General features: G+C 44.9%; 1 long non-coding RNA gene and 1 pseudogene across 2 annotated transcripts in view; one reads left to right on the top strand and one right to left on the bottom strand.

The window, feature by feature from the left end:
- Window positions 1-25636, top strand: part of LOC146177535 (uncharacterized) — a 201798-nt gene that overhangs the window by 91242 nt on the left and 84920 nt on the right. Inside the window, exon 2 of one of the 2 annotated variants that reach the window (XR_014701046.1) lies at window positions 9137-23835. The exons of the other annotated variant lie outside the window; for it this stretch is intronic. This is a non-coding gene — a long non-coding RNA (uncharacterized LOC146177535). Of the gene's footprint in view, window positions 1-9136; window positions 23836-25636 lie in introns of those variants that run through there. 2 annotated transcript variants of the gene reach the window in all.
- Window positions 6908-8827, bottom strand: LOC146177539 (uncharacterized; annotated as a pseudogene).

Below are 25636 nucleotides of genomic sequence, written 5' to 3' on the forward strand. Positions count from 1 at the left end.
TCAAATTAAAAATACGTCCTGAAGACCACTGTCCATCCCGTCAATGTTCAGAAGTCCGTGCATGGAGAGGGACTTAGCCGAGTCGCACCGAAGACTTCGAGGCACAACATATCTATCCTAGCACAGACTGAGTAGACGTTGCAGCAGTCTTCGCTTCAAACGTCCTCCGGAATTTGCAGAAACTTCGTTTAACGTGATTTTATTTAGCTGGAGTGTGAGCCCGTTTTAGCATAGGTGTTGGCCGGGCACACGGTCAGCGTCCACCGGCGGCGTAGACGTTGCAGCAGTTTTCGCTTCGAACGTCCTCCGGAATTTGCAGAAACTTCATTTAACGTGGTTTTATTTAGCTGGAGTGTGTTGATTAAGCATAGGTTTTGGCCGGGCACACGGTCAGTGTCCACCGGCGGTGTAAACGTTGCAGCAGCCTTCGCTTGAAACATCCTCTGGAATTCGCAGAAACTTTGTTTAATGGGGTCTTATTTAGCTGGAGTGTGAGCCCGTTTTAGCATAGGTGTTGGCTGGGCACACGGTCAGCGTCCACCGGCGGCATAGACGTTGCAGCAGTCTTCACTTCAAACGTCCTCCGGGATTCGCAGAAACTTCGTTTAATGTGGTTTTATTTAGCTGGAGTGTGAGCCTGTTTTAGCATAAGTGTTGGCCGGGCACACGGTCAGCGTCCACCGGCGGCGTAGACGTTGCAGCAGTCTTCGCTTCAAATGTCCTTTGGAATTCACAGAAACTTCATTTACTGTGGTTTTATTTAGCTGGAGTGTGAGCCCGTTTTAGCATACAAGAAAGACTATTGTACTCAGGGAATTTTACAAATGCACTCAGGGAAAAGCTGGAATGGCTTCCCTGGCCTAAAAACATTAATTTCTCCTGCCAGCGCAAAGCTAACAAAAGTGGGTTGTGGCCGCTACAGGGCTTCGCATCACCGAGACCGAAGCAGCGGGGCCGTAGCCCCACCGCGTTTGGCAAGTGAGCTGCTTTGACTCCATGAGGTGCGTTTAGCTACCTAATGGAAGGAAAAAATATAAATAAATGTTACAACCACAAAGATGGAAAAAAGTAGCGGCCGACTAATACACTAAGGAATAAAGAGGAAAAGAACCCAACACAAGCCGGAACAAGGAAAATAGGAGGAGAAAAAAAAAGGATTAGAGAGCCCCCCCCTCCCCCATGCCCTTTCAGTCGCGCGCGCTGCAGATCGTTTTCTTAATAAACCTTTGAAGGCAGATGAGGCTTCCCAGAAGGACACGGGAGGAAAGCCAGATCAGGTCAGATTTGGTGAGTCCCAGGGCTTTGCCTGCTTCACTTGTAGCAGGGCAAAGCATACCTCTAGCTCCAAACGCCATACCAAATACTTGGAATTTCTTGGCAGTTGTAAATTTAGAACGGAGAGTCGAATATTTCTTTATTTTGTCTCTACATTTGCTGGTAAGGACGCCCTCATTGGCATCCCATGCCACAGCGACATCGACAATGAGGGTTTCATGGGGCGTTTCAACAATGAGATCCGGTTTAAGGCGGTGCCTGAGCTGGTGGTGAAGACTGGCTCTTCTCGGACTGTTGCATTCGGGAGCTTCTCTTTGGTCAGTCGAGCGATTTGCTTGGCGATGTAGTTGTGGCATTTTTTACAGGGGAGGTCAATTGACTCGCATTCCTACAAGATATGGAAGGCTGTTTCTTTGCAAAGGCCACATCGACGGCAGAGTTGAGCAGTGGGATCGGAACTTTGTTTATTGAAGACCGCCATTGAAGACCATCTGTGTTCGTATTAACTTTTTGTTTGCCCACCCCTCATGTAATGTCCCCTGTGGACCCTTGAGGAAACAATAAATAAAAAAATAATATTGGTTAAGGACCGGGTTGGATACAGATTCGTTCTGAGGCGAAGAGCTGTAATTCTGTTTCCATCGCGCAAGAGTTTTGAGTTGTGCCCAAGCCAGGGGTTTGCCTGGGCTTGGTGCTGGTGGGTGAACAGATCTTTATTTTCATATCGAAGGATATAATTGTTCCACCATTTATTGCCACCCTGCTTTAGTGCAGCTTCAACAGACTTAGCACTAGTGGTGCCATCTTTAATGTCAAATAACTCATTTAGGCGGCGATAATGGGACTCCAGCTCAAGATCAAACAATCTGAAAACAAAGGGTTCGTTCAGGCGAAGCATTCTATTGAGGGATTTAAGTTGAATGGATTGTGCTGTTTTCTCAAGACAGATGAAACCTAAACCCCCACATTTGGTAGGTAACCAGACGTGGGAGTTAGGAAAGCCGAGTGGAAGGTGTAAAGTGCGCTTAACCTTAAGGCGAATAAGCTTGTCGAGGCGACAAGCTTCCTGTTTCACTAGTAAGGTGTTAGAATAACCATATAGAAATGCGGGTAAAACCAGTTATCTCCAGCAATTAAGCTTCTGAAAAGGTTTCAGTGAGGTTTTGGAAACAAGATCCAGCAATGCACGGGCCTTCTCTGACTCAACTAATGGACACTTATTGACAAAGATAGGCCCAAATACTTTACTGGTTGATTTGGTTCTTTACTATGGATTACATAGTCGTTAATAGAGATATCCGGAAGATTGTAATTAAACCATTTCTTTTGGTGATCCACTCGCCAACCAAAGTATTGTGTTTTTGTTGGATTGATTTCTAAGTTGACATTGGAAAGATAATCAGAGGTATGGCTGATGAGTGCCTTGAGGCCTTCGAGGCTGTCGGAAATCAAAAGCAGATCATCGGCAAATGCTAGAGCTGACAAAGAAGTGTCGTTCAGGTGCACTCTGGCTGGAATTGAGTTTAGTTGTTGGAGTAAAGGGTCGATAACAAGTGTTTCATATTTTAACCCTTGCCTAAAGTTAGCTGGTACACACTGTATACTTTCTGCCTATGACAGAGGCTGCTCATGGCTTCACTAAGCTCACACACTGCTGAAGTCAATCGCGGAGTTCTCACCTGTTGCATTGAAACATATGAAGATTACCAATTCGCCAAGTGGAACATTACTGAGGACACAGAAAAAAAAAGGTTTAATGATTACAGATCAAGTTTCTTGAGGAAGGTGCTGAAATATAGAATTCTGGGAATTGGCCTGCTATTGGTAAGCACAGCACTCCTGTGTAAATGCTCAGCGCTCCTCCACAAGTGGCAGTTGGTCAATCTGGTGCTGTTCAATTTCCGCTCCCTGTTCACTCTGTGAACGTCGTGCTTCGGTACACCTCTGAAGGTCGAGGTGAAGCCTTTCCTTCAGCTCCAGTTGCTGTCAGTTTACTTCATGGTGCTGCATTGACCATCCTCAAGGAATTTGAGCTTTGGCTGATTGTGTTGCACCCCTGCAAAAAATATTCAGATGCCTAATTAGCTAATAATTTGCACACACCTGCTTGTTTTTCCACTAGTTGAATGAAAATCTCATGCCCTTTGGAAAAGTTAACCTTTCTCTTTTCCGGCCTCCATTGTCCACAACAAAACACAACTCAATATAAAATATGCCCTAGAGAAAAGACATAGTATACATGCCTATACACTATGGTAGATCCACAAGCTAAGTTCACGAAGAGAAAGCTATAGGAGAGAAAAAGAGCAGTATGCACATGGTGAACGCTTGCCTGATAAAAGACCATTACGACATCAAAGGGAGCCATGCTGGATGTGATAGTCGTATTTATGGTCAGACAAGGAATAAGTATGTAGTCTTAAGTGCCAATTTATGTTTTGTTCTTGAATATGGTGGTAACTTAAGTCTTCCTTATGCTGAAATTCTTTCCCTATGACAGAGACGGCTGGGTGCCTTAAGTGGGCAAAGGCCTGTGCATAAACAATGTGACCATTCGTTATGATGCAGTTGTCTCCTTGCATTTCGCCCTACAGTATATAGACAGAACTGTGGTGGCAGGAACTCAAAATTCTGTGCTTGTGTGAGCTTTTGCTCTTGAATGTGTCTTGACTTCTACATCCCTTCAATGAAGCATACTGTCTGGCTTTGAACATTAAATTTGTCTAAAATTTATTTTCCCAGCCATAGTTTAATTCACTTGCTCTCCTTGATTGCAATTTTTGATTTTACTGATTGTATTCGTTGTACTCCTTACTCTCATTGTATGCTTATATATATATCTGTTTTACAAGATTTTTTGTTGTTTTAACATCTTTGACTTTCCTCATGTACTGTTTTATAATGTACGTCACTTCCCTTCCCCCCTTATGTAATACCCTGTAAAGGGTTCTTAACGGTTCAATAAATGATGAATGAATGATGATGATGAATCTGTTTGGAGCTGTTGGAGAGGCTTCTCATGCTTCCGAATCTCTTTTTTGATATGGCGCCCTGTGTTTTCAGATGCAGATGCAAACACGATTACTGCGACAACTGCCCTATGTGCTTTCCACATGTGCTGCCATATAAATGAGGCAGTGTGCAGTCGTTCTCAAAAATATACGGCCCAAGCCCTGTGACGCAGCTCCTGGTAGCAATACTAGAATATGAATGTAAGCTAAAGCAGAATGAGGTTGAGTTTTGTCATCTATGAGATTTGGAATGCCAGAGTTGCGGTACGAGCACCGTTACGGGGCTTAGAAGGAAAACCCCTGGGCCGTATACTTTTGACAGGCTGTGCATTGAATGACATATCAGTTTATCTATGTAGCTTTTTAAAAGTAGGCACAAATTTCTCGAGACGTTTGTGGCAATATTGAACATGTGGGCCACGCAGTTCATTTTTTTGCCAGTATGGAAAGCGCAGCATGCAATGCTGATACAGTGAGCTCAGATTTCACGGCATCATGCAACACGAGAGTCACCCAATGTAAGGCAAAAAGGTGAAATTCTGCTACCTTCTGATACTGGTGAACTTTGCTCAGTGATTGTGGTTACTAAGCAAACTCTTTGGAAAATGTGAAATTTTAGTTAATCGCTAGCTTCATTAATTCTTGTGGAGTAGCACAAACCTCTAGAGGCACTAACAGCACCTATTTAACAACCCCAACAAGTAAGATGTGCATATAGTAGAGTGGGATGTCTCGTGCACCCTGTAGGGATCAATGTCTTCTTGGACATGAAAGCTGGAGTCTCCTCACATTGCACGATTTTCATACAAGAGTACTACTTCTCCTGTCCTGTGCAAACCCTCACAGGTTTGGAACAGCTGTACCCATAATGCCCTGAGTGCAAAATAAATGAGCGGGCTCATGCATCACAAATGATAGTCTTCAGAGAAACAAACTGCTGCCATTGATATAGAAATCACTTTCAAGAAGCCCCTTCAGCTGTGTAGCAAACGGCTGCGGAAATTCGTTTGCAGATTCTGGCTTGCTAGAGCCGGAAAAAGCACTCACCACAATAGGCTTGCCAAAAGAGACAATGGTGCATTGCACTAGCTAGTATTTTGTCACTGGCTGTGCATTGACAGAACCAATACTTCTGGCAGCTCATGATGGGTACAGACTTCATTCAAGAAATTCCTCTGAAGACCAAACGCCACAGAGACTGAAGACATTGGTTTTTCACCTGCCCCGTCTAACTACAACGGAGCCTCAATTTTTGAGTAGATTTGCCAGAATACAACAAATAAAGCAGTGCTGACAACAGCAGACTCCACAGTAATACTTAAGATGTACTTGCTACATGAGCAGTGGGAATGTTATGTATTTTTCATGTGATGTGTTCTGTCTGGTCGGCCAGGTTTGACAAGTTCCCTCTACGAGTTTTGTATAAAAACATGCTGTTCGTCTAAAATAAGATTCTCAATAGCTGGTTTCTTATTGCTGTCACTGGCAAGTCTGGCATAGCTGGTCTCCCCACATAATTGCCCCCATTTGTAACCACAATGTTTTAGCCCTAATTTTCCTTTCCATTAGGAGTTTCTTTTTCTTTTCACTTCAGAGCTTGGGCTCCTTCTGCCAACCTATCTCTGTGCTCGGCCTTTATAAGCCGAACCCTAAGATGCTCTCGTGACCTATTTTTTCGGACTCAGTGACTGCAACGCGAGCCATTAGTTCTGGCTCAGCCAGTGTTTGCTTATGTGCACTGGCTGGTAGCTCCTACCCTCACTTCCGAAGGAGCAGCGGCTGTTTTTGTGACATGGTGCAGCTAGTGGAGCAGATGCTACTGTCACTGCCCTCGGAGTAGGTGGGTTGGATGGGATGTCTGACGCAGCCTGGCTCAGTTGATCAGCAGAAGCAGCGGAGGGACTCGCAGCTGCATCAGCCATCTGACCTGATCCTGGTGAAAATTCCAGGATCAGAGTCTGTCCTCTGCATCACCTTAGGCAGAGGACCTTAGGCAGAGTCCTCTCACTGCAGCTTCAGTTTCGTTTCCGCGGCCAGAGAGAAGCGCTTTCCGCAGCTTACTTGTTGGAGTCCGATATCTTTTTTTAATAGGTTCACGCATGCTTTATAGCCACCATTAATGACGAGGAGCCAGACGAGAATGTATAGACATTGCTCTTTTCTTTTATACGTGCAATCAACCATGTTCAGCAACTTTCAGTAAGGCATTATAACTCTTGGCTCGCACATTTTTCACTAATGAAGTAAAATAGATAGCTTACCTTTTTTTAGCACTAGAAGCCAACACTTAACGTGCGGTAATGCGCAATATATTGTTATGTTTCCATGCAAAATAAAAAGTAAATTGCGAAGAAGAGACAGCGCCTAAAATGATCTTTGCTAATGCTCGTATATATCTGTTGTATGTTTCTCTAAGTAAGCATTCAATAAATGCTTGCACCAGCAGATACACCACGTATTTTCATGTAGCACAGAAAGCTACAGCAGGTAGTTTTTCTGCGTAAACACAGCACTGTAGTCGAATAAATTAATAAAAATATATGGATGCTCCACAACACTGTCATCACCCAACGTGACAATAGTTTTCAGCGGAAATAAGAAATTCCTCTGAATCAGCAATCTTAATGTCCCCCTTCCAATTCTTCCACGCCACTCATTTCGCTGCTTTTGCTGGATGAGCTAGATTCCGAGTCTAGAGAAATTATAATGGCATCCAGCTGCATGTCAATTACTCCATCACGTTCCCATGCTTCTTCAAGGCGTACAACATGGGCACAGTCCCGTGATCAATTCTCTCTTGTAACGCGGGAGACCCCTTCATTCACGAGTTTTTCTACTGCGGACAGAGTGAACGTAGTGTTGTTGGCAGCGACGTAGCCTTTCACTTGACTCCACACCAGCTCAATAGGATTAAATTCACAATGATAAGGAGGCAGCTGGACTAAGTCGTGGCCAGCACTCTTTGCCAGAGCATCAATGCGGTACCCAGAATATCGATGTTTGTGTTGGTTTACAACCTGCAACAGTTCCACCTTTAGCTGGTCGCCTGAAAACAGAATGTTTTTTTCTGTCAACCAAGATTCAATGTCGCTTTTTCGAGTACGTGAAGTTGGTACTTTTTCCAGTTGCACACTATGGTACGGAGCGTTATCCATCATTATTACACTGTTTTGATCAATGTTCGGCACTAATTGTTCCATGAACCACTTTTCGAATCGAGCACTGTCCATTGTGGTATGGTAATCGGCAGTTCCTTTTGTAGCGCGAAAGATCAAGCACGCATTTTCGACGAATTCATTCTCACTGCCGGCGTGAACCACGATCAATCTGCCGCTTTTGCCGCTTGGTGCACGAAGTCCAGTTGTTAGGCCTTGGCGAAAGGCATCTTCCCTTGACGCCACTGTGGTGTTTGTCCAAACTTTATCTTTAACGTGGCCTGCATTAACCTAGGTCTCATCAAGGTAGTAAACGGTCCTGCAAAAGGAAGTGAATTTGTGGCACGCGGTTTTCTGCATCCATTGCTTGTTGAAAGCTAAATACTACTACTACTACTACTACTACTATACTACTACTACTACTAATAGTAACAATAATAATAATAATAGTAATAAACAATGAGCCCAAAGTGATTTTGACGCAATCTTCGATTTAGGTTGGACAGAGGTTTAAAAAAAGAAAAAAGCATACAGACTCATACATGCAGCCCCGAAGCGGCCCTGTCGCTATAAGTGATCGCAGGGTACGTGAGACGATGCACCTGGACGGTTTTCATCACGATCACATGACACGACGATGCCGGCAGCGCAGGGCACTCAACTTACGTATGACCGTATCACTTCGTCTGTTACGCGCCTGCCTCTCCAGGTTCGTCCGAACCGCTTCCGACACTGCACTGCGCTTTTCCATTGTAATTGTCTTACAGCTCTGCACTTGCAAAACAATACATGTTTCATCCTTGCCTTCTCACATAATGCATGCAGTTACATGTCCAAAAATACCTAACAAAAAGCATACTTGCCTCTTTCTTTCTGATTTCCCGGATCGTCCGGAGGTACTTTCGTCGCCACACGACAATGTCGTGTCTTTCCAGAAGGGAAGAGTGCTGCTTGCGCTTCCAGAACGCAAACCCGATGTCGTTTAGTATCCTCTGCAACATACGGACACTCATATTCGGCATATCCATATCGTGATCATTTACTACGTCCTCCCATAGCTTTGCGGCAGTCGGCACGTCGTTGCACATATAATACTGAGGCACTTTGCGCCTCAGAGGAGCGAGAGTGAAAGTGTCGTAGCTTTCAAGCCGCATCTTCCCGGTTTTTTTTAAAACAAGCCCAGGTGACGACTTCAGCCTTCTTCGCTTTGGAGGTTTAAGAGTGCCAGAGAGGGCCTTCGCTTTAATACGGGAGGGAGACTGCACGCTCACTCACACCGGTGAGCTTGCTGACTTTGCGGCACACGGATGATATAGAAAGCTGAGGCTGATTGCTCCTTACGCCAGCGTACACGTTGCACACCATCTCTTTTGCCTGCTTGGACAACCATCAGTTTTTCAGTCTCACTTGCATCTTCTTTGGCGAAAGAAGAAGTATAGTTTCGGAAGAACCCGACGCGGCGCAAAGAGCAGACGCCATTCTCTTTCAGTGCGCTCGGTGTTTTGAAGACCCGTGACGGAACTGAAGCGAACCCAGAAAACCCGGGAAAGAAAACAAAACGCTTCGCAGTCACCTTCCAACGCTAGCGAATTGTAGTTATGTTAGAAATGTGCTTAAAATCACAAGTTTTATGATTTCTATTTTCTTCAAGGCTAAACACTAATTTTAACTTGTGAACTGTATTCACCCGCGCAGGGAGACAATGCATTTCGGCCCCGCAGCCTTCCCAGCGGTGCCAAGAAAAGTTGACACGGAGTATAGATGCTGCAGTGAGGGCACATACTTTGGATCAAGAAGCACTGTTCAGTCCTGTCTAGTACTGTAGGCCTTCCAGTGGTTTATAATAAATAATAGCAGGCATATTGTCTGCTTTGGCGGGAATCATTTCTGGAACTGTTCTCATACATAGGCCTGCAACGGCTTATAGATGCATTTATGCAGTAACCTTTAGATGTAGCTTTTGTAATACTGGTAACACAGGTACACACACAATAAGACAATAACAGAGGCCACAGTAAAAATCATCATGGCTGTGCACTGTGAATGTTAAGACAGTGACGCAAAAATACTGCATACCACTGCATGCACACCAGCTTCATTGCAGCAAAAAATAAAATTCGAATTTTAGTGTCAATTTTTTTTTCAGCACCTCCGGTACAAATACAAAAAAAATTTGTCGTAATTCTAGGTGTAAGAGCTTTCACAATGTGAGGGCAGTTTATGTAGCGACACAACAAAAACAACAATGCTCTCATCACAAATTGCCATGTGCTGCACAGCAACAACAAAGCACTGAAGAAGAAAAAACGAGATTTTCTTTATTGTTTCTAAATGTGCTACAAATGACATATTAACATAGCAGTATTCACAAAATCTCACTGTCCATTGTGTTCCATTCTCGTCCTTGTAGCTCTGAGCGCAGTACTCCTTTTCGTACAAAGCTAAGTAATGAAAATAAATTAGAGTAAATATATTGACTGTAGCATTAATACTAGTACTGCGCATTTGGCCTTCCTCAAAATTGCCGGTAAAATTAACTTTTCTCTGAGCATGCTGAGCTTATTTTCGCAAGGCTGCACTGCGATGTAGTTCTTCGAACTGTAACCAGTCAGTAAAGGCAAGCATAACTTCAGTTTTGAAAGCAAACACTGTACTCTACTACTACGGCGGAGCGCATTAGCTAGGTTGGAGCTCCTGCACTATGGTTTCTTTTTCTTACCTGTTTATATATCTCTGGGCTAGCCTCGTACTTTTAACATAACCAGCAGCACTTCACGGGTAGCACCAACAATCACAGGCTTTTAAGGGCCACAGATAAAGCAATATATACCTGCACAGAAAAATATGGTCCATTTCGAACTATGGGGCAAGATTGCAGCGGTGAGAGAGAGAGAAACAATTTTATTTGCCCCAGACGTCGTGAATTAGGGCAGATGGGTCCTGGGCCCACGAGATGAGTGAAAGTTGTGTGTTCCAGTCTGGCTTGGTAAGGAGTTGGTGCCAGCTTTCCGCAGAGGGAGCTTGCAGGAGGGCCCTTAGGGGCGGGTTATTTACGCATCCCCAGAGGATGTGTGCCTGAATGGTGGGTTCTCCGTTGTTATTGTTACAATTTGGACATGCGGGGTCTTATTCCCCGTTAGTAATTAGTGATAGCCTGGAGTGACTAAGAAATGAGTGTGTCTAATCTGCGCAGCAGGGTGGCTTATGCTAGGTCGAGGTCGGGGTGGGGAGGCGGGAAAAGGCGTCGCGTCTCTTTGTGTAAATTGGTAATTTCGACGAAAATCTGGGGGGGCTTCAGCGAGTGCGTCTAGATGCGTGAGACCAACCGCCCGGATTGCTAATACTCAGGCAAGTTGGTCGGCCCCATCGTTTCCAGAGTTGCCCGCGTGGGCGGGTACCCAGACTAGGTTAATTTTGTGGTCGGAAGTGCAGCCGCGCAGGATGCGTGCAGCAGGAAGGCAGATGCAGCCTGCCGAGAAATTTAGAATTGCTCTTTTTTAGTCACTAAGGACTGTACGCGTACGCAGGTCAGCGATGGCCAGCGCTATAGCTGTTTCGTCCGCTGCAGTGGGGGAGGAGGCAGGCACCGTGGCGGCGGAGATAAGTGTAGATTGCGGCGCGGTAGCACAGGCCACATATGTTGTTGCATCTTGCCTTGCCGCGTCCACGTATGTTGCGTGTTCGTCGGTATGGTAGGTTTCATCGAGTGCCCTGGCTTTGTGTTGACGGCGCGCGTCGTGTCGGCCAGGGAGCATGTTTTTTGGTAGTGGTTTGACAACGAGGCGGCTGTGTACACATGTCGGGAGGGGGCTGTGGGATGGGGATCGCCTATTGGGTTGACGTTTAACCGGTCAAGGATGAGACGGCCGTGATTTGTCCTGGAGAGGCGATGAATTTGTGCTGTCTTGTGTGCCTCTATAAGCTCAGAAAGAGTGTTGTAAATCCCCAGTTGGAGGAGGTGTCGTGTGCTAGCGTATTGTGGCAACCCTAGGGCAGCCTTGTACACCGAGCGGATGATGATGTTAACTGCCTCATCTTTTCGGCAAAGGTGATAGTAGAGATATGAGTATATTATCCTGCTAACGAGGAATGCCTGTGTTAGCCGGCAGAAGTCATCTTCCATCATGCCTCTACGACGTGTCGAGATGCGGCGAATAAGGCCGATCATTTGGTGAGCTGTGGTGCGGAGGCGTTGTATTGCTTCGGAGTTCTTGTATTGTCCCAGGACACGAATGGTCTGGACGGAAGGTATAGGGTGTGTGTTGATGTGGAACGTGATGAGCTCAAGCGCTGCGGGAGCCGGTCTGCGCACTCTCCTGTCGCGGATGACTAGCAGCTCCGATTTTGTTAGGGAGCATGTGAGGCCGTTCGCCTGTATATAGGTGTGGACAGTGTCAATGGCTGTCTGTAGGGAACTCTGGGTGTCCCCGTCTGAACCAGAGTTGGTCCAGAGGGTGATATCGTCGGCATATAGGGAGTGTTTTACGTGAGGTATGGTGTTTAAAATTGGGGGAAGGCCCCTCATGGTGACATTAAAGAGGAAAGGGGAGAGGACTGCACCTTGTGGGGTTCCTCTGGTGCCCAGGGTAATCTTGTCACTGATGAGTTCGCCAATGTGGAGTTCTGCGGTGCGGTTGTGTAGGAAGTTTGCGATGTAATTGTAGGTATGGGTGCCTACATTCATCTGAGCGAGATTTGTCAAATGAAGGCGTGTGATATGTTGTCAAACGCCTTGCTAATAAGGCTGAGAATCGTCCGTGTGGCCCAGATGGGACCTGGGTCGAGTATGTCATGTTGTATTTGCCACATGATGTCTTGAGTGGAGAGTCCAGCTCTGAAACCAATCATAGTGGGCGGAAGGAGATCTTTGTTTGTGTGGTCTTTAAGCCTGTTAAGGATAACGTGTTCCATCGCCTTACCGAGACAAGATGTAAGGGAAATAGGTCAGAGATTGCCGAGCTCAAGTTTTTTTGCCCGGTTTAGGTATAAAGATCACTTTGGCATGCTTCCAGGTATCTGGAAGGCGACCATTATGCCAATAAGTGTTGAAAAGTTCCGTGCATTCTTCGATGGACTGATCATCGATGTTACGGAGCATTTTGTTAGTTATATCATCGTTACCTGCGGCGGTGGTGGTCTTGATGTGATTGAGGGCTGCATGAACTTCGGCTGTTGTGATGTCCCTGTCCATGTCGGTGTTTGGAAGTCCCGTGTATGTCGCGGGGATGGGGATTTCGGTCGAGGTGTTAATGTATTTGTAACCGCATGAGGCGACAAACCTCGGCGATCCGTCGCTCGAAGCCCACTGCCAACGCTTGTCGTTGCCGCTGGTCCTCACTGCATGAAGCGACCAGCAGAACATAGTTTTTCAAGCTTTAATACAAAAAAATAGAAGAATAAAATCACTCAAGAAGCATATTGCGGCAATAAAGTTTATTTTCAGTCCACTACATGTAGTCACGTGACAGAAAGCGCATGCTTTTTCCGTCTGCTATCGGGTTTCAACTTTCAAGCTTCGCCGTCCACCATGAAACGCAGGCGTAAAACTGCTATGTTTAGGACATTGCTTGTCCAGAAGCAGTCGCAAGCTCGAACGCGCACGCTTCGTTCGGCCTGTGTGGCAAAACCGCTCAGAAGAGAGTAAATACTTCACAGCGGTAAGCCAGGATCTGCTGCAGATGAGGCAACAAGATTCATTGCCACTACTAATCAGGTGCAAGTCATGAAGAATGGCGATCCTACGCTATTCCGCAAATATTACAGAATGCCGCCGGATACATTCCACATGCCCCGCAGGGGGCATCTGCTAAAGCAGATGTTTGCATGTTTTGTGCGACACCACGAACCCCGAACACCCACGCTTAGCCGTGCATGGCATCACCATGTCTGGGGAAAAGGGGATCCTGGTGGTTGAGCCGATGCCGAGTGTTCGGACCTTTAATTCCTTTCGGCGGAGGCAACACACAACTTTGGCCCACGCTTCCCATAGACGGCACCTCCGAGCTGACCCTCCTGGGGGAAATCGGCACTTGCCTTTTCCTATCCTCCCCTCCATTTTTCACTTTCCCATCTTCTATCCTACAGCTCTCCTGTCCTCTACTCTCTTCTTGGTTTTTCTTTACTTCCTGGTGGCAAGGGTTAACCTTGTGTGGCTGACTACGCTGAGTTACGCCATATTACTTTACAGTTACGGTGTACAGCTGACGTGGACAGGACTTGCCTGCCAATTTCTGCCCCGTCCCTTCTTTGGGCTCCATGGTGGGTGGCTGGCGCTGCGGTCGAATATCATACATTATTTATGGCTTCTTCCTCCAAACAAACTGAACGCCTTTCCAAGAAAAGGCGGACTGATGTATCAGCTCAGTTATTTTCAACGAAGCATGAAACCGTCCCGAAATATGTGATCCACAGTGAAAGCCCTGCCAAACAAGCTTGGCTAATATCCCCTTTTGCAGTATCTAGGTTTCTCACAACCATACTAGGCCCCGGATACAAAGTTAGTAAACTGGCTAGCGGGGATCTCCTGCTTGAGCTCCAAAGCAAACACCAGTACAGCAACCTTCAACCTTCAGCAACTAGCTACATTTAAGGACATCCCAATAACAGTCAGTGCTCACAGATCCTTGCACAGTCCAAGGCGTGTTCTCAGAAAACGACTTCCTGTCATTCACCGAAGAACTTCTAGGTCTTTCCGAGCAAAATGTAATCGATGTGCACAAGATCAAAATCCGAAAGAACAACCAAGAAATACCAACAAAGCACATAGTTCTGACTTTGAATTCTAGCAAACTCCCTGAATCCACTAATGTCGGTTACATCAAAGTAAACATCCGGCTCTACATCCCAAACCCTAGACGTTGTTTCAACTGCCAAAGATTTGGTCATGGCTCTCAGAGCTGCCGTGGGCGACAAACATGCGCAAAATGTGCCTCAAATGAAATAAATTTGACGAGTGTGAAGCTGCACCACACTGCGCAAACTGTACAGGTGAACACGCCGCATACTCAAGGTTATGTCCGTCTTGGAAGAAGGAAAAGGACATCATTACCATAAAAGTCAAAGAAAACAGAACGTTTAAAGAGGCACGACTGCGATATCTTGTTGCACAGGGCATTTTTGTGTTCACACCCAAACCGAACTATTCCAGTGTGGTGAAGCGGGGGGGCAGCACACCACAACACGATTTGGTCTCTGCCGAGGGTAAGCCTCAGGCAGGGCCATCCCTGCCCCAGGCAGAAGCAGCGAAAGCTGCCCTGCCATTGCAGAAACAGGGCATACTGGCCCCACAGCCAGCAGCCCAAAAGACTTCTCCCCCAAAACAGAAGCCTGCAACCAACAATCCCAATTCTCCCTAAACGTCCGAAGCCCCCGAGGCAATGGACACAACTCCTTCTTCGTCCGCTGTAGCGCTGGCATAACTCTCTGAGAAAACGGAGAGAATAAACTCTTATAACAGGACCAGAAAAACCTGGCATTCCTCATATACTGGAACTGCCAATTTTCTCCCGTAGTCCTGTGCCTACAGGAAACTAACCTAGGACCCCATCAAAACATTTTAAAAGGACACAACGTTTTTCGCTGTGACCAAAAAGAAGCAAATAGGCTATCTGGAGGTGTCATTATTATAGTGCAGAATGGAGTCGCAACACATGAGATTAGCCTCAAAACTAAGTTTGAAGCTGTTGTCGTCTCTATCATTCAACTATATGCTCACTGTATCTCCAACTAAACCTAATTGTAACCCTTCATGATCTGGAAGAGCTTTTAAACAACTGCCAGAACCATACCTGGTTGTTGGAGATTTTAATGCGCACTCCACTTTTTGGAGAAGAGATCAAACAGACTAGAGGCCATATTTTAGAGGATTTCATATTATGCAATGATGTTGCCTGCTAAATACAGGAGAGCATACATGCTACTCCCCAAGCACGGGGAAAATGAGCGTTTTAGATTTATCATTTAGCTCCATATCAATTTTTACTGATTTTGAATGGGACATCCTTGATAATCTTCCTGGAAGGGATCATTTGCCTGTCATCAGCCTAACACCCTCACCCTCCATCATTCTAAACAAACCCAGGCGGTGAAAGCTGCACTGTGTGAACTGGGCTCTATTCCAATCTGAAGCCAGCCTGGAAAAGGTCTTTTCCAAAAACCTCAGCGTTGATGAGTTAAATGAAAAATTTACGGCCTGCATCATTGGCACAGCACTTGTAGCTATACCGCAGTCTTCATTAGTGGTACTGAAAAATAGCCAGCCTGGAAAAGGTCTTTTCTGAAAACCTCAGTGTTGATGAGTTAATTGAAAAATTTACGGCCTGTATCATTGCCACAGCACTTGTAGCTGTACCGCAGTCTTCATTAGTGGTACTGAAAAATAGCCAGCCTGGAAAAGGTCTTTTCCAAAAACCTCAGCGTTGATGAGTTAAATGAAAAATTTACGGCCTGCATCATTGGCACAGCACTTGTAGCTATACCACAGTCTTCATTAGTGATACTGAAAAATAGCCAGCCTGGAAAAGGTCTTTTCCAAAAACCTCAGCGTTGATGAGTTAAATGAAAAATTTACGGCCTGCATCATTGGCACAGCACTTGTAGCTATACTGCAGTCTTCATTAGTGGTACTGAAAAATAGCTAGCCTGGAAAAGGTCTTTTCTGAAAACCTCAGTGTTGATGAGTTAATTGAAAAATTTACGGCCTGCATCATTGGCACAGCACTTGTAGCTGTACTGCAGTCTTCATTAGTGGTACTGAAAAATAGCTAGCCTGGAAAAGGTCTTTTCTGAAAACCTCAGTCTTGATGAGTTAAATGAAAAATTTACGGCCTGCATCATTGGCACAGCACTTGTAGCTGTACTGCAGTCTTCATTAGTGGTACTGAAAAATAGCTAGCCTGGAAAAGGTCTTTTCCAAAAACCTCAGTGTTGATGAGTTAATTGAAAAATTTACGGCCTGCATCATTGGCACAGCACTTGTAGCTGTACTGCAGTCTTCATTAGTGGTACTGAAAAATAGCTAGCCTGGAAAAGGTCTTTTCTGAAAACCTCAGTGTTGATGAGTTAAATGAAAAATTTATGGCCTGCATCATTGGCACAGCACTTGTAGCTGTACTGCAGTCTTCATTAGTGGTACTGAAAAATAGCTAGCCTGGAAAAGGTCTTTTCTGAAAACCTCAGTGTTGATGAGTTAATTGAAAAATTTACGGCCTGCATCATTGGCACAGCACTTGTAGCTGTACTGCAGTCTTCATTAGTGGTACTGAAAAATAGCTAGCCTGGAAAAGGTCTTTTCTGAAAACCTCAGTGTTGATGAGTTAAATGAAAAATTTACGGCCTGCATCATTGGCACAGCACTTGTAGCTGTACTGCAGTCTTCATTAGTGGTACTGAAAAATAGCTAGCCTGGAAAAGGTCTTTTCTGAAAACCTCAGTGTTGATGAGTTAAATGAAAAATTTACGGCCTGCATCATTGGCACAGCACTTGTAGCTGTACTGCAGTCTTCATTAGTGGTACTGAAAAATAGCTAGCCTGGAAAAGGTCTTTTCTGAAAACCTCAGTGTTGATGAGTTAATTGAAAAATTTACGGCCTGCATCATTGGCACAGCACTTGTAGCTGTACTGCAGTCTTCATTAGTGGTACTGAAAAATAGCTAGCCTGGAAAAGGTCTTTTCTGAAAACCTCAGTGTTGATGAGTTAAATGAAAAATTTACGGCCTGCATCATTGGCACAGCACTTGTAGCTGTACTGCAGTCTTCATTAGTGGTACTGAAAAATAGCTAGCCTGGAAAAGGTCTTTTCTGAAAACCTCAGTGTTGATGAGTTAAATGAAAAATTTACGGCCTGCATCATTGGCACAGCACTTGTAGCTGTACTGCAGTCTTCATTAGTGGTACTGAAAAATAGCTAGCCTGGAAAAGGTCTTTTCTGAAAACCTCAGTGTTGATGAGTTAAATGAAAAATTTACGGCCTGCATCATTGGCACAGCACTTGTAGCTGTACTGCAGTCTTCATTAGTGGTACTGAAAAATAGCTAGCCTGGAAAAGGTCTTTTCTGAAAACCTCAGTGTTGATGAGTTAATTGAAAAATTTACGGCCTGCATCATTGGCACAGCACTTGTAGCTGTACTGCAGTCTTCATTAGTGGTACTGAAAAATAGCTAGCCTGGAAAAGGTCTTTTCTGAAAACCTCAGTGTTGATGAGTTAAATGAAAAATTTACGGCCTGCATCATTGGCACAGCACTTGTAGCTGTACTGCAGTCTTCATTAGTGGTACTGAAAAATAGCTAGCCTGGAAAAGGTCTTTTCTGAAAACCTCAGTGTTGATGAGTTAATTGAAAAATTTACGGCCTGCATCATTGGCACAGCACTTGTAGCTGTACTGCAGTCTTCATTAGTGGTACTGAAAAATAGCTAGCCTGGAAAAGGTCTTTTCCAAAAACCTCAGCGTTGATGAGTTAAATGAAAAATTTACGGCCTGCATCATTGGCACAGCACTTGTAGCTATACTGCAGTCTTCATTAGTGGTACTGAAAAATAGCTTGCCTGGAAAAGGTCTTTTCTGAAAACCTCAGTGTTGATGAGTTAATTGAAAAATTTACGGCCTGCATCATTGGCACAGCACTTGTAGCTTTACTGCAGTCTTCATTAGTGGTACTGAAAAATAGCTAGCCTGGAAAAGGTCTTTTCTGAAAACCTCAGTGTTGATGAGTTAATTGAAAAATTTACGGCCTGCATCATTGGCACAGCACTTGTAGCTGTACTGCAGTCTTAAGGAGTGGTACTGAAAAATAGCAAAGTCTGGTATTCTGAAGAGTCTAGAGAAGCAAAAAAGAAACACTTGGGGAACCTTTCGCAGGTACGCAACAAACGAAAACCTCGTAAAATTCTAGCAGGCGAGAGCTAGAGAACGGTATGTTCACCGCAACGCTGAGAAGGTTTCTTGGCAAAAATATATATTAATAAATAGCTGTCACATCAAAACAAATGTGGGAGCCTGTTCACAAACTGGATGGCAACTTCTCCCCGTATACAATCCCCTTTCTAAAATCTCGTGGCACTCAGACAAACAGGAACAGGCAGATATTCTAGGCGAGCATTTTTCTGCAATTTCAAGCTCTCTACACTATCCGAAGTCTTTCATAATGTGTAAAAACAAGGCTGAAAAACAAAAGCTGCCAATAAGTGGGAGTACAAATGAAGCATATAACAAGTTAATAACACTACAAGAAATAAAAAGGTTTCTATCTGCCGGCAAAAAGACTACGTGGCCCAGATGAAATTCACTATCAGATAGATGTTTGCACATCTTTGTAGACCTGCTTTAGAAACACTTCTGAAGTTTTTCAACAAAATGTGGGTATCCTGGAGCATTCCTGAGGCCTGGAAAAAAACTATTATTGTGTCTTTCCTGAACTAGGAAAGCCATCAACGGCCCACGGCAGTTAAAGACCCATAGCTTTCACAAGTTCCCTTGCAAAGCCTTTTGAAAGTGTTCTTAATGCCAGATTAGCCTTTGTCCTTCATTCCCGAGAACAGTGAATAACAGTGGCTGCTTGCCCTAACAAATTCAAGCAATGGGAGGGAACGATATGATCCAGGTATTCTGTTCCATGCCGCGATCGTACGAGGGAAAAAACTGTTGCGGTGGATTAATATAACTAGTAGACGACAGCCGATAATGACCGTGTACGATGCATTAAAGAAATTTCAAGGATTCAACTTTCCCGTGACTTGATAATGTTGTTAGGTGCAATGAAGGAAGCGCGTAAGTGGGCGAAAAATTCCGGTGATACTGGTGACAAATAAAACAAGCAGCTTTTTTTTTAACACTTTTGATCTGGTAGATATCAGTTTATGAGGATTCCATATACCGCAAGCATAATCAATTATGGGAAGGATTAACGATTTGTACATCAATAATTTTACATCACATGGAGCTTGAGCTAAGTTACGTTGCAGATAACCTAATTTTTTAAGGGCTTTACCACAAATAATATGTTTTGACCAAGATAAGTTAGTAGTGAAAGTAATACCCAGATACTTATATTCAGAAACCCTTTCCAGTGATATGCTGTTAATTGAGTAGGCAAAAACGGAGAGTGAGGAACTGTTATAAAATTACATTAATACAGACATGAAAATTGATACGCATTTGTCATTTTTCGCACAATTCAGAGAATGCAACAAGTGATTCGTTAAGACGATAATCCTCAAAGGAATGGATGGTGCTGTATAGGACACAATCGTTGGCATACATGCAGATTTTAGATTTGACGTTATTCAGAAGGTCGTTAATATAAAGTAAGAAAAGTAAGGCGCCTAAGACAGATCCTTGTGGCACACCAGAAGAGACTTCGACGGCACTCGATTCACCAGAATTGTATGCTACATGCAGAGAGCGGCCAGAAAGAAAGTTAGATATCCAGTTAACCGAGGTTTGATTTTTTATTACAAGGTTTAGTATGTCCAGGAGCTTTGAATGGATTACGGTTTTAAAAGCTTTAGAGAAGTCAAGAAATAGAGCTTCAATTTGGTTACCAGAATCAAGGCTAGAAGAAATGTCATGGACAAATTCAGATAATTATCGTGCTAAAACCCCGTCGAAATCCATGCTGAACGTTAGTAAAGATGTTATTTATTTCCAGAAACTTTGTAATATGTTTGTAAATAATATGTTCTAACATTTTGCACGATGATGACGTTAGCGAAATGGGCCTATAATTGCAAAGATGTTTGTCACCAATTTTGAATAAAGGCACCAGATTTGAATAAAGGAAGCACTTTTGCCAGTTCCAAGAGGCAGGAACAGTACTAGAATTGAGAGATTTACTGAATATAATATGTAAGTAGCGAGCTGTCCATTGAGAATATCGGACTGGAAACACATTTGGCATGTCATCAGGACCAGCAGACTTCTTTAATATCCAAGCCTAGTATAATATTCAGGACACCTTCTATAGAAACATCGACATTAGCGATTGGAGAGGAAGTGCTAACAAACGATGGCAAAATCTGATTATCATTCGTAAACACTGACTGAAAAAAAGCTTTGAAGGCATTAGAAATTTCGTCAGGACACTGAAGTACTTCATTATTGTTCTGGAATATATTGGATAGAGTAGACTTGGGCAAAACTGCAGACCAAAACTTTTTGTCACTTGAGGGTAAAAGAATTTTAAGCTCAACACGAAAAAAGAAGTTTTTCACAGGCTTTGTTGCGGCACTGAGTTCTAGCTTTGCTTTACTAAAACGAATCATACTTTCTAGATTGTTGAACAATTTTTTACGTCTAAGTCTTCTCACACGACGCGACAAGTGTAAAATATCACGATTTATCGAAGGCAACTTTGGATTTTTCTTTTTTGTTTTAAGGGGGACAAAACGATTGATACCTGTTTTAACGATTTTCTCGAAGGAATTGAAAAGGGCAATCGTCAAGAATTTATCAAAGCAATCAGCCATATAGTCAGTAATTGAAACGCCATCTGCATTGTTAAAACAGCAAAAAGATGTAAGATGATACTGCGGTTTATTAACTTCACACGTAATTGAGACATGAATGCCTTTATGTTCACAGATGCCATCGATAATATTATATTTGTAACCTTCCCTGAAAAAATCAGAAGACAAGAACACCAAGTCTAAAATAGCATCATTCCTCGTAGCATCATTGATAACCTGGGTAAGCCCGAAGGTTAACGAAATGTATAGCACCTCCCTATAAACGCTTGTTTCTTTGCCAGAAAACTGTATAGATGGCCAGTGAATGTTCGGTGCATTAAAATCACCCTTGCAGATGAAATTAGATGAACCGAAGTTATTCTGAAACATGAATTGATTGAGGCTGTATAGGTTATCAATACTGGAAGCAGGAGGTCATACAATATACAAATTACTACAGAGAATATAGCCAAAATTAGTCTGCACTAGACAGACTCAGTGTTATCAGGACTGTTTAAAGGTGTCACCCTGATACAACACCATCCGTTGAAGAGACCTCGGAACGTAGGTCTTCACGGGCTGAACTGGGCTCATGACCGTGTGGGGATTCGAGGGCAGACACACGTAACTCTAAGGCCTCAAAACGTGCACAAAACTGTAGCTTTATGTCAGCAATGTCCTGTGCTATTTTCTTCTGACTGTTAAGTAATTCAGAAAACATGCAGTGAACACTAGCGTTTTCAGGGCTCTCTGAATGCGAACCAGCAGAGTCATCAAGTGCAGAGACCGCAGCATTCGTTTTAGAACAAGTAGACATGTTCTTATATGGCCCTGGGTTTTCTTCTACATCACCGCATAGTAAAAGTCAGCTAAAACATTGCAGAGCATTTGAACAATAAGAAAGGACTCTTTGTGGGCGAGGTAGCAGTAGCAAGAAGCGGTCATCAGTGCGAACACAATGCGCATAGAAGGTAGCATACCTGCACAAGAAAGAAGCAACGATTCAACATTGTGTCACCGCCACTGCCACCAAGCCCACTTGCGAGGGATGTCGAGAACAGTGCTTTTAAAGTCAAGACATGTGTCGTCACAAAACCACGGCCAACAATGATGGGTTCCTTGATACAGACGTCAGGCCAACAAGCAGTCCGGAAAATTCATGCAGACGAGCTCATCTGTGCCATCAGACAGCAGGGCGATAGGACAGTCTGGGTGCATGTGAATGGCAGCTTCCACGTGCTGCTCGCTTAAAATGACAAAGCTGCGGGCGAACGAAGCGCAGCACATGGCAGGATGACTCAGGGAAGGAAAAATCCAGCGATGATTTCAGGGCACTCCACAAGAAAGAAGCAACGACTGAACATCGTGCCGCCGTCACTGCCACCAAGCCCACTGGATACCTGATGATACTAGGAGGTTTGGCATCCTCCATGACCTAGCAAATTTAGGCATACATGGTAGGATGTTAAACTGTCTGAAGGACTTCTAATCGAATCGCTCATTTTGTGTGCGCTCGGGCTCAATTTTTTCAAATAACTTTGTACAAGACAATGGCGTACCACAAGGATGCGTCTTAAGAACAACTCTCTTTATGGTAAAAATGAATTCTATAAGCAGTTATCCAGAAATTCATAATGTATTCAGTTTATATTGATGCTCTACGATTACATACACATCCTCTAACATATGGACATGTGAGAGAAAGGTGCAGTTGACCATAGATAAACTAGCATCATGGGCAGACAAATGGATTTCTGTTTTCTCTTCAATAACCAGTGGCTGTTCTATTCTCTTTCAAACGGGGCTTAAGACAGATCCTACGCTACACCTGCACAAAATGAAATTACAGGTAAAAAACGAACAAATTTCTAGGCGTAACTTTTGACAAACAACTCACCTTTTGTATATAAATGTCCTGAAGAAAAAGGCTTCCAAATCTCTAAACATACTAAAAGTTCTTTCACTTAAACATTGGGGTGCTGACAGGACATGCCTTAAACACATTTACATATCGTATATATATTCCTCCTTTGACTATGGCTGCATAGTGTCTGAGTCAGCTAGACATTCATACTTTAAAAAATTAGACCCGGTACATAACTCGGGACTTCGACTCTCATGTGCAGCATACCGAACTTCTCCTATATCCAGTCTGCTTGGGGAAACAAAGAATCTCCTCTCGAAATCAGAACTTCACTTACATGTGCCTATATATTCAAAATCAGATCTTTGCCAAAGCATATCTGCTATTCCCTAGTAACTAAATGTTCTTCTGGAACACTTCAACAAACCCAATGCTGTGAGACCACTGCTCCTAAGATTTGAGCAAATGTGTCAAGATGTTGAGCTACCGGATTGTTTACCTAGTATTGCCAAAAGAAGAGCCGTGGCCTAGTGGTTAGAGCGCCCGTCTCGGCTGCGGGAGGTGGTTAGTTCGAAACCCACCGCCGGACACCCACCGGTAAAAATGGGTACAAGCGTCCCCCGGCCTGGCGCTCGGCTTTTTCAGGGGTGTGCGTTTGGGAGAAGCTCCGTAAACCCCGCTGCGCGCCCCTCCTCCGCAGTGGGCCCAAACCCAGTTTCGAACCTCGCAGCCTGCAAAGGTGGTTCTGTTTGTCTTGCAAAGGTACTTCCTTTGACCCTCACCTGAAGTGCTCCCTTAGAGCCTCAGCTGCAGCAGTCCTAAAAAAAAAAACACAAAAAACCGAAGCGGTGGCCTTGTGGTAGAGCATCCGCCTCGCATTCGGGAGGTACCGGGTTCGATCCCTGGTGCCGCCGGTTACCCACCGGTTTTTAAATGGGTACAAGCTTTCCCCCGGCCTGGTGCTCGGCTCTTCTGGGGTGAAATGCTTGGGAAAAGGGGTCACGGCCCAAATGGTTGCGCCGATGTGGCAGTGATTCGTTCCGCCATCGGACAACAAGTCCGCCTTGCGCGGCAACAGCCCATTATGTGGCCCTTTTTTTTTTTTTTTAGGACTGCTGCAGCTGAGGCTCTAAGGGAGCACTTCAGGTGAGGGTCAAAGGAAGTACCTTTGCAAGACAAACAGAACCACCTTTGCAGGCTGCGAGGTTCGAAACTGGGTTTGGGCCCACTGCGGAGGAGGGGCGCGCAGCGGGGTTTACGGAGCTTCTACCAAACGCACACCCCTGAAAAAGCCGAGTGCCAGGCCGGGGGACGCTTGTACCCATTTTTACCGGTGGGTGTCCGGCGGTGGGTTTCGAACTAACCACCTCCCGCAGCCGAGATGGCCTAGTGGTGCCTCCTTGGGTTCCTGCAGTCTGCGACCTCTCTCTCACACAGTTCCAAAAAGCAACCCCACAAAAGCACATCATATAAAGAATTCCTTCAGCTGAAAGAAAACTACAGTAGCTTCACGGACTTTTACACGGATGGCTCGAAAACAGATCATTATGTCGGAAGCGCAGTTATTCAAGGCAAATGGGAGGGAATAAGACTTCCAAGTGCGTGTCCATCTTTACTGCTGAATGTTATGCTGTTTCTGTCGCCATAGAGAAAATAATTAAAGAAAACCTCAGGAGAAGTATTGTTTACACAGATTCCTTAAGTATAGTAGTTAAACAATTCGGGCGAAGGCGTGGAGAATCGATGGGCTTCCCTGTACAGCAGGTTTTTCTTGCTGTTTCTTCTACTGCCTTCGTTCGTGCCGAGTGGTGTTGGCGACCACCGTTGCATCCGTGGCTCAGTGACACATTGCAGTGCGGAGATGACGACTTCCCTTCTCGGACTGTACACGTTTATTTACACTTTTCACATCGACGTATTTACAATAATGTCGTCAGATGCGACATCAAACATAGAGGGTTAACTGCAACTGTTGAACGATCAGAGGTCAGAGGCTAGCAGAATCAGGCCTTGGCCTTCTGCTGCACTTTAGGCTGGAGTCCCTTGAGACCTCTGTCAGCCTAGCCTCCCTCCTCGAACAACCCGTCTGCCCTCGACCCTCGTCTGAGCCCAACCGTGCTCCAAGCCCAACTCCCTTCTCCAAGCCCAACTGCCTTCTGTCTTAGCGCTCAAAATTCGAGTATAGTCCGTTGACCAATCAACGACTAGTCACTCTGCGGCTAATAGCATGCAGTGCTTCAACATCGACTGGCCAATCATTGTGCCACATGTACCCCTGTCCTATGCATGTTAAGTAATACAAACACAAAACATGCACTAAACGGCGAGTGTTTGTGCACGCAAACACATACATCTGCGATTTACTCCCCCTCCAAAATCCTGCCACGCAAGAGGCGCCAAGCAGTTGCAAAGACAAATGGCGTCGACAGTTACACTTCTGAAAACGCACATATATAAACACACACACGCAAACCTCAGGCTCGAACATTCCGATCCCTGCTCTTGGTCGGTTGCGCGCGGGCGGCAGATTCAAAGGGACGTACAGGCATCTTCCCAGGAAGACATGTCAACAGCGCGTTCTCCCCAGGCCCGTGTTACGCCGCGTTTCGGGATTTATGGCCTCCGCGGCCTCTCCACTCGAACCGGCAGACACAGCAGTTAGCGCTGAACCCACAACCACTGCGCTTACGCCGTGCGCTCTAACTGCGCTGTTCTGCCTCCCTCGCGGCACAGGACGGACAGAGCCGGCAGCGCCGCCCGCTGCCATGTGTTCTGGCCTCACTTCCGAGAAATGGCCGCCTGCGCGACCGTCATAAATCAGCCCGCGTCAAGATGCCCCTTGACCTTGGTCACCCCTTTGGAATCTCGCTTCTGTGCGAAGCCCGCAA

The sequence above is a fragment of the Amblyomma maculatum genome, chromosome 10 (genome assembly GCF_055883805.1).
Source record: "Amblyomma maculatum isolate TAMU_Amacu chromosome 10, ASM5588380v1, whole genome shotgun sequence".
Lineage (NCBI taxonomy): Eukaryota > Metazoa > Arthropoda > Arachnida > Ixodida > Ixodidae > Amblyomma > Amblyomma maculatum.